Raw genomic sequence first — 10,080 nt, forward strand, 5'->3', positions numbered from 1 at the left:
AGAGAGAGAGCCAGAGAGAGAGAGAGAGCGAGAGCCAGAGAGAGCGAAAGAGCCAGAGAGAGCGAAAGAGCCAGAGAGAGCGAGAGAGCCAGAGAGAGAGAGACAGAGCAAGAGAGAGAGAGACAGAGCCAGAGAGAGAGAGACAGAGCCAGAGAGAGAGAGAGAGCCAGAGAGAGAGCCAGAGAGAGAGAGAGAGAGCCAGAGAGAGAGAGAGAGAGCCAGAGAGAGAGAGAGAGAGCCAGAGAGAGAGAGAGAGAGCCAGAGAGAGAGAGAGAGAGCCAGAGAGAGAGAGAGAGAGCCAGAGAGAGAGAGAGAGAGAGAGAGAGAGAGAGCCAGAGAGAGAGAGCCAGAGAGAGAGAGAGCCAGAGAGAGAGAGAGAGAGAGAGAGAGAGAGAGAGAGAGAGAGAGAGAGAGAGAGAGAGAGAGAGAGAGAGAGAGCCAGAGAGAGAGAGAGAGAGAGAGCCAGAGAGAGAGAGAGAGCCAGAGAGAGAGAGAGAGCCAGAGAGAGAGAGAGAGAGAGCCAGAGAGAGAGAGCCAGAGAGAGCCAGAGAGAGAGAGAGAGAGAGAGAGAGAGCCAGAGAGAGAGAGAGAGAGAGCCAGAGAGAGAGAGAGAGAGAGAGAGAGAGAGAGCCAGAGAGAGAGAGAGAGAGAGCCAGAGAGAGAGAGAGAGAGAGAGAGAGAGAGAGAGAGAGCCAGAGAGAGAGAGAGAGAGCCAGAGCGAGAGAGAGAGAGAGAGCCAGAGAGAGAGAGAGAGAGCAAGAGAGCCAGAGAGAGAGAGAGAGACAGACAGAGACAGAAAGACACACACACAACAAAAGAGGAGACAGAACAAAATTAAGGCAAGGAGAGAGAAGACAGAACAGAAACAACAGAGAGAGGAGAGAAATGAGAAATCATTGAAGAGAAGGGGAAGAGAAACACAAGATAAGAAAAAGATACAAGAAAAATATACAAGATAAAAATGACATAAATGAATACCACAAATATAAAAAGTAAAGGAAGAGAGAAGCTAGAAGAGACAGGAAACGAGAGGTGTTAGAAGAGAGGAGGAAAGGAGAGATTAAAAGACAAGAAAAACAGGAGAGAAACGTAAAAGAAATAAAAAAAGGGACATTTGTGAGGAGAGAAAATAAAGAGACCAGAGAAGACCATATATCAAGAGTGTGAGGATAAAGACTTATATATTTTCTTAGTAGACATCCTCTGGCTCTTGTTGCCCCTCTTGTATACGAATTGTACTTGCAAGTTTTCCCTGAAAAGATATTAACAAAATTAATATTTAATTATTTATTTATATAAATTACACACACACAAACTTATATATATATATATATATATATATATATATATATATATATAATATATATAGACCAGAGACCAATTATATATATATATATATATAATTTCGTAAACCTCACCCTGTAAACATTCATGTTTCTACATGTTAAACAAGCTACGAGGATGAGGGAAGGGGATGTTCCCTCCATGCTGGATATTATATTTACCAGGAAAGAGAAAGATATATTTATCATTCAGTACCTCCCTCCTTTGGTACCTCCCTCCTTTTACCCAAGTGACATGGTCACTTGGGTAAAAGTGACCATGTCTTTTTTGGAATAAAGTATGCAATGCATTATAATCTGGAAGAAAATGAGCTTGAAGCAGTTGAAAAACCTGACTTGTGGAGAGGTCATTATGGGGAACTCAGATATTTCCTTAAGGAATTTGACAAACACTTGCTGTTAGGACATGAAGTAAATGAGATGTATGTCAAGTTTTGTGAAATATATGATAATGGCACAACAAAATTTATACTAAAGCAGAGATGCAGAACTAGGAAAAGGGGAAAAATTGCCCAAACATACAAGCAATACACAGATGCGAGAAACAACAATAGCAGTAAGGAGAGGGGCAGAAAGACTGACTTTCGGTCATATTCAACAACACAAATATACATACACACACACACATTATTGGAAAAAATTGGAATTGGAATATTGGAAAAAATAATTAAAACTAAATGGGTAGAACACCTGGAGAGAAATGATATAATTTCAGACAGACAGTATGGTTTTCGATTTGGAAGATCCTGTGTATCGAATTTACTCAGTTTCTATGATCGAGCAACAGATATATTACAGGAAAGAGATGGTTGGGTTGACTGCATCTATTTGGACCTAAAAAAGGCATTCGACAGTTCCACATAGAGAGGTTGTTCTGGAAACTGGAAAATATTGGAGGGGTGACAGGTAAGCTTCTAATATGGATGAAAAATTTTCTGACATAGAAAAATGAGGGCAGTAATCAGAGGCAATGTATCGGACTGGAGAAATGTCACAAGTGGAGTACCACAGGGTTCAGTTCTTGCACCAGTGATGTTTATTGTCTACATAAATGATCTACCAGTTGGTATACAGAATTACATGAACATGTTTGCTGATGATGCTAAGATAATAGGAAGGATAAGAAATTTAGATGATTGTCATGCCCTTCAAGAAAACCTGGATAAAATAAGTATATGGAGCACCACTTGGCAAATGGAATTTAATGTTAATAAATGCCATGTTATGGAATGTGGAACAGGAGAACATAGACCCCACACAACCTATACATTATGTGAGAAATCTTTAAAGAATTCTGATAAAGAAAGAGATCTAGGGGTGGTTCTAGATAGAAAACTATCACCTGAGGACCACATAAAGAATATTGTGCGAGGAGCCTATGCTACGCTTTCTAACTTTAGAATTGCGTTTAAATACATGGATGGTGATATACTAAAGAAATTGTTCATGACTTTTGTTACGCCAAAGCTAGAATATGCAGCTGTTGTGTGGTGCCCAACAACAGAAGTTGGCCCATATCTTAAGAAGCACATCAACAAACTGGAAAAGGTGCAAAGACATGCTACTAAGTGGCTCCCAGAACTGAAGGGCAAGAGCTACGAGGAGACGTTAGAGGCATTAAATATGCCAAAACTAAAAGACAGAAGAGGTGATATGATCACTACATACAAAATAGTAACAGGAATTGATAAAATCGACAGGGAAGATTTCCTGAGACCTGGAACTTCAAGAACAGGAGGTCATAGATTGAAACTAGCTTAACACAGATGCTAAAGAAATATAAGAAAATTCACTTTCGCAAATAGAGTGGTAGACGGTTGGAACAAGTTAGGTGAGAAGGTGGTGGAGGCCAAGACTGTCAGTAGTTTCAAAGCGTTATATGACAAAGAGTGCTGGGAAGACGGTCTCATCCTTTAACTACACTTAGGTAATTACACACACACACACACATACATATTATATATATATATATATATATATATATATATATATATATATATATATATATATATGTCGTACCTAGTCGCCAGAACGCACTTTTCAGCCTACTATGCAAGGCCCGATTTGCCTAATAAGCCAAGTTTTCATGAATTAATATATTTTCTCTATTTTTTTTCTTATGAAATGATAAAGCTATCCATTTCATTATGTATGAGGTCAATTCTTTTTTTATTGGAGTTAAAATTAATAGAGATATATGACCGAACCTAACCTATCTTTATAGGTTAGGTTAGGTAGCTGAAAATGTTAGGTTAGGTAGTCGAAAAAACATTAATTCAAGAAAACTTGGCTTATTAGGCAAATCGGGCCTTGCATAGTAGGCTGAGATGTGCGTTCTGGCTACTAGGTACGACACATTATATATATATTTATATATATATATATATATTTATATATATATATATATATATATATATATATATATTTATATATATATATATATATATATATATATATATATATATATATATATATATATCGGACAATTAGTAAAAAAAAAAATGGTGGATCTAGGTACCTTGTACCTAGATCCACCAGGCCTGTTTGGTGCCTGTTTCAGTACTTCAGAAATCTGGAAGGTCACATCCTCCTCCTCAACTTGTGGATGTGCGTCGATAGATGATTCTGTAAAATTAAGTTATTTATATAATAATAAATTCAGTATAACAATAATATTCTGTAAAATTAAAAGTAATTTATACATCAATCAGATAAAACTCTCCAGAGATGGTGATACACAACATATAAAGGACAAGTTTCAGAACAAAATATGCATTTAGGAATAAGGTTTTGTACATGTAGGTAGCACATGAGAAAATAAGTGGAAGGTGATCAAGTTTATATTAACATGTTAATGACTTTGTTAAGGCTTTGCAAGAATGAAAAAATATTAATAATATAATATCACCTACCAATTAATTGTACATCATTTATAAGTCAATTATTTGCATTATTATTATTCAATACTAATGATATAAAAATGCATTTTGTAATCTACTATTTATGCAAGTATTAAGCACAGGATCATGAAATAAACTGCAAAATACTGTAATGGATAAACCAATTAATTTTACATTTTCCTATAGCTAAGTCAGTCAGTTCTATTAGCAGCAGAGAACAATTATGCCCAACCTCTATTAAATGAAACAATCTTAAGAGCAAGTGATAGAAATATAATCATTTATGCTTGGGATTATGGAATGGTTCCAAATATGAAAAATATCAAGTTTTTTGGTTAAAATTTTTTAACTTAAAATTTACATTTTTAAGTGAATTTTAAACTTTAAAAAAATTATTTAATTTTTTGGTTACTTACTTAAAATAACATTATATAGTTCTTGTTTTTGTAGAAATGCCAATTTCTTCTTTTGCCCTTCCAGACTGTATAGTGACCACAGGCCGTTTGTTCATATCTTCATTATTCTTCGAACTGTGGTTGCGCAATCAGACCCACAAACACTGGTTAAAAGCATCACCTAAAAGCAACAACAAAAATGTAGTACACTGACGAATTTTGAATATATATATATATATATATATATATATATATTAGTTGATTTTATACCCGCATTAGGTCAGGTGATAATACAATGAAGGTGAAAACATGGGGGGATACATAAGGGATAAACATAGGGGCTGCAGAAGGCTTATTGGCCCATACGAGGCATCTCCTATCTAAACACAAAGATTAATCCAGTGTAATTGGCCTGTTATGTTGTAACATATTATATATATATATATATATATATATATATATATATATATATATATATATATATATATATATATATATATATATATATATATATATATATATATATATATATATATATATATATATATATATATATATGTATGTATGTATGCCATATACATATATATGCTATGTTGTATGCTACAACTTGGCTGATAATAAAGCCATTCACAACTGCAGGCCTAATAAAAAAAGGAGGTGGCATAGCAATATCTTACAAAGATACCTTCATCTGCAATAGTCTCATTAGTAATAGAGACGACTATTGTGAATATACCTTTGCCAAGTTCTCCAGTAAATCCCTTAAATCCTCCTTGACTATAAGTGCCATCTATAGATTTCCCAATACCGACATAGCTTCATTCTCAGATAACGTAAGGAATCTTATCATAAATAACAATCTCAACAAAAATCAAACCAACTTAGTGGTTTGTAATGGTGAACAAAACATGCAGATACTTATATATAACCTGTGAATAGAGTGTAATAACACCAAAACTATTTGTTTATTGTTTTATGACCATAATAATTGAATCACTAATATGATTCACTAATATATAATCCTAATAATAATCACTAATATATAATCCATTGAGCATGCTGCATCTCTTTCAGTCTCTTTGCAATTTGAACAAGAGGGTTTTTAATTGATCGAACCATATTCTTAAAGTAAAGTAAATGAGATGTATTCCATATTTTGCAAAATATACGATGAAGGCACACAAACATTCATACCAAAACTGAAGGGCAGGATTTATGAGGAGACATTAGAGGCATTAAATATTCCAAACTAGAAGACAGAAGGAAAAGAGGAGATATGATCACTACGTACAAAACAGTAACAGGAATTGATAAACTTGATAGGGAAGATTTCCCGAGACCTGGAATTTCAAGAACAAGAGGTTATAGATTTAAACGAACTAAACAAAGATGCCGAAGAAATGTAAGACAATTCACTTTTGCAAACAGAATGGTAAACGGTTGGAACATGTTAGGTGAGAAGGTGGTGGAGGCCAAATCCGTCAAAAGTTTCAAAGCATTATATGACAAAGAGTGCTGGGAAAATGGGACACCACGAGTGTAGCTCTCCATCCATCTGATTGATAACCCAAATGAATTTTTCATGGATATGATACCAACATCAAATCATAAATCAGATGTGATCCTATCCCCACTGGATTTTGAAGAAGCCATAGACAGTATGCCTATGCACTCTGCACCAGGCCCTGACTCTTGGAACTCTATATTCATCAAGAACTGTAAAAAACGTTATCGCAGGCCCTTCACATTCTTTGGAGACAAAGCCAAGATACTGGCATTGTCCCTGACATACTAAAAACAGCAGAGATAGCACCGCCCCATAAAGGAGGAAATAAGGCAGAGGCAAAAAACTACAGACCGATAGCACTAACATCGCACATCATAAAAATCTTTGAGAGAATGCTAAGAAGTAAGATCACAAAATACATGGAATCACAGCATCTCCATAACCCCAGACAACATGGTTTCAGAACAGGGCGCTCTTGCCTATCACAGTTGCTGGACCACTCTGACATGGCACTAGATGCCATGGAAGACAAACAAAACGCTTTGACAAAAAAAAGCCTTTGACAAATGTGACCATTGTGTTATTGCACATAAAATGCGTTCAAAAGGAATTACCGGAAAAATAGGCAGATGGATATACAACTTCCTGACTAATAGAACCCAATGTGTAGTAGTCAACAAAATAAAATCTGGACCATCAACCGTAAAGAGCTCAGTCCCCAAGCGTACTGTGCTTGCTCCAATACTTTTTCTCATCCTCATATCGGACATAGACAAGGACACAACCTATAGTACTTGATCATCCTTTGCAGATGACACTAGAATCTTCACGAGAGTAGGCAACATAGAGGACACGGCAAACCTCCAATCAGATGTAAATCAGGTCTTTCTATGGGCTACAGAAAATAACATGGTGATTAACGAACATAAGTTTCAGCTCATGCGCTACGGAAAAAATAAAAAATATAAAAACGGAAACCACTTACAAAACTCAGTCAAATCATAACATTGAACGGAAAAGCAACGTAAAGGATTTGGGTGTACTGATGTCAGAAGGCCTTACATTTAAAGAACACAATAAAGTAGCCGTCACAACTGCAAGAAAAATGACAGGATAGATAACAAGAACTTTTCACACTAGAGATGCTATACCGATGATGATAGTTTTCAAGACGCTAGTGCTCTCTAGAGTGGAATACTGCTGCATAATGAAAGCCCCTTTCAAAGCTGGAGAAATTACTGACCTATACTTATGCATTTATCTTCGGTTTAACACAACAGGCACCAGACACACGCTAGGCATCATACACACTAGGATAAAACAAACATTAGGCCAGAAGTCAGAAAAGAATTCAAAGAATTTTACTGGAAAGGCTTGCTGTTAGGAAAGGAAGTAATTGAGATGAATTAATGCACAGTATGTCAATTTTGTGAAATATATGATAAAGGAACAAAAACATTTATACCAAAACAAAGATGCAGAACTAGGAAACAGGATTTGTTCAACTGAAATTTCAAGACGGACAGAGACCAAAAGACACAAAAATGGAATCAATATACGAAGAGGCCAAACCCCCAAACATACCAGTAATACAAAGAGAAACAACTACACGGCAGTGAGGAGAGAGGCAGAAAGAAATTTTGAAAAAAAGGAACAAACAAATGTAAAGTAGAACAAATCATATTCTATAAATACAGCAACAACCAATTGCAGGTAAAGGATAATATTCAGAGCTTTTAAATGCATGGATGGCGAAATACTCAAGAAATTGTTCACGACTTTTGTTAGACCAAAGTTGGAATATGCAGCGGTTGTATGGTGCCCATATCTTAAGAAGCACATAAACTGGAAAAGGTGCAAATAAGACATGCTACTAAGTGGCTCCCAGAACTGAAGGACAAGAACTATGAGGAGAGGTTAGAGGCATTAAATATACCAAATATACTACACAAATATATATACTACACATGCACAATAAACTACCCTACACAGGCTGAGTATGGTGTGTACAATAAATTATTAGCTAAAAGATAAGACTGAGTTTGTATAAATGGGGGTTAAGTCAGAGTGGGAAAATGTAAGTGGAGTGCCTAAAAACCCTGTCCTGGGACCTCTGTAATTCATAATATATACAAATAATTTAGACTCAGGTTTGGTCAGCAATATTTGAAAATTTCCAGACGATACAAAAGGGATTTTTTTCTGGATTCAGGATTATTTTTTTATTGCTGAAAACAGGTTTTCAGCAATAAAAGAAATACAGTATTGCTGGAACAACCGTCGACATCTTCAAGAGAAAACCTGAACATCTTCAAGAAGTGAAGATGACCTTGAGAAGAAGTATAGGTTGGGAGAAGTATAGGTTAGGAATTGTCTCCAAAGAATTCTCAAAGAATTACTCGTTATTGCTATCCAAGATAATTAGACGAGCCAAAGCTAAATACTACGAAGATAAATTTACCCAAATAAAGAGTACCTTACCTAAAAATATGTATGTACCTTACGTAAATAAACATTTGATTTTGAAGTGCCGGACAAACAAGGCTGTGGTGGATATGTGGGCCTGAGGGGCCTGTCCAAGCAACAGCCTGTTGGACCAAGCTCTCACATGTCAAGCCTGGCCTTGGAAGGGCTTGGTGAGTAGAACAACTACCAGAACCCTATAATGCATGTATCAAGGTGTCCAGGCAGTGAGCACCACATAATGCAGTGCAGTCCTGTAAGAATAAGCACAGTAAGTATGGGCATGGAGGGGGTGCAGCAGTGGCTTGTGAAGGGCTGGAGAGTAAATGGACATGCCCAGGGGTAAAAAGCATTAGGGTAACAGAACATAGCCCATAAAAATAGTAATGACAATGAATGAATAATTATATGAATGCAATAATACTTCATATCTCAATAGGAATACTAAGCAGGATGCAAGACAAGGTACTGGTGGTGATAGTGGTTGGTACAAGTCCTCACATCCCCACAGACACCAGTAACAGCCCTCACCTCCCAACACAGTACCCTTGTAGCGAGTTAATCTTATACTCGCTTCATTATCTTATAGCATAACTAATTAACACTAATTACAGAAGCTACACAGGTGATACTTTGGTGTGAGTTGAGCGCACTGAGCGTCGGTATCGCTACACCCTTGTTCCTTAACAACCCTTTGGACCTTTATTACAGAAAAATAGAATCAATTAATTTAATAAAATATAAAATATAAGTGCTTACTTACGATAATACTATCGGTGGAACACAAAATCTTCTTCTTCTTGATAGTAGGTGCAGTTTGCATGAAGGGTTAGTCCTCGCCATGACTGAACTGACGACAAAATGGCCGATGTGTTGATATGGCGTCAGGTGACGCTGTGACGTCACAGGTGAGGGACGCTTTGCGCATTACTCCCTCGTACTTAAAAAGTACTACAGGTACTTTTTGGTTTTATTTTTGAATATGGCAGAAGTTGGACAGCTTTTCAAATCATTATAAGGGAGTGAGTTCCATAGACTAGGTCCCTTTATTTACATAGAGTGTTTACATAGATTAAGTTTGACTCTGGGGATATCAAAGAGATATTTATGTCTGGTGGGGACGTGGCCATGTGTTCTATTACATCTGTCCAGGAAGAGTTTCAGAACAGGGTTTGCAGTTAGAAAAAGGGCTTTATAAACGTAATTTACACAGGAGAATGTATGGAGTGAATTTGTTTAGCATGTTTAAGGATTTGAACAAGGGAGCTGTGTGTTGTCTGAAGGTAGAGTTATTTATTGTCCTGATAGCAGATTTTTACTGGATGATGATGGGCTTGAGGTAGTTTGCAGAGGTTGAACCCCAAGCACAAACGCCATAAGAATGATAGGGATAGATAAGTGCATAATAGAGTGAGAGGAGAGCAGAGTAGGGTACATAATATCTGATCTTAAACAGTATACCAACTGTTTTA

The 10,080-nt window shown here is 36.5% G+C and overlaps 1 long non-coding RNA gene across 1 annotated transcript; it reads right to left on the reverse strand.

Moving 5' to 3' along the window:
- Positions 1-643: 643 nt before the first annotated feature.
- Positions 644-9,460, reverse strand: LOC138365198 (uncharacterized). The gene is made up of 4 exons (XR_011228761.1): positions 9,372-9,460; positions 4,660-4,819; positions 3,862-3,968; positions 644-1,252 (listed from the first exon to the last, which is right to left on the reverse strand). It is a non-coding gene; the product is annotated as an uncharacterized lncRNA (long non-coding RNA).
- Between the last annotated feature and the right edge of the window lie 620 nt (positions 9,461-10,080).

Source organism: Procambarus clarkii, chromosome 16 (assembly GCF_040958095.1).
Source record: "Procambarus clarkii isolate CNS0578487 chromosome 16, FALCON_Pclarkii_2.0, whole genome shotgun sequence".
NCBI lineage: Eukaryota > Metazoa > Arthropoda > Malacostraca > Decapoda > Cambaridae > Procambarus > Procambarus clarkii.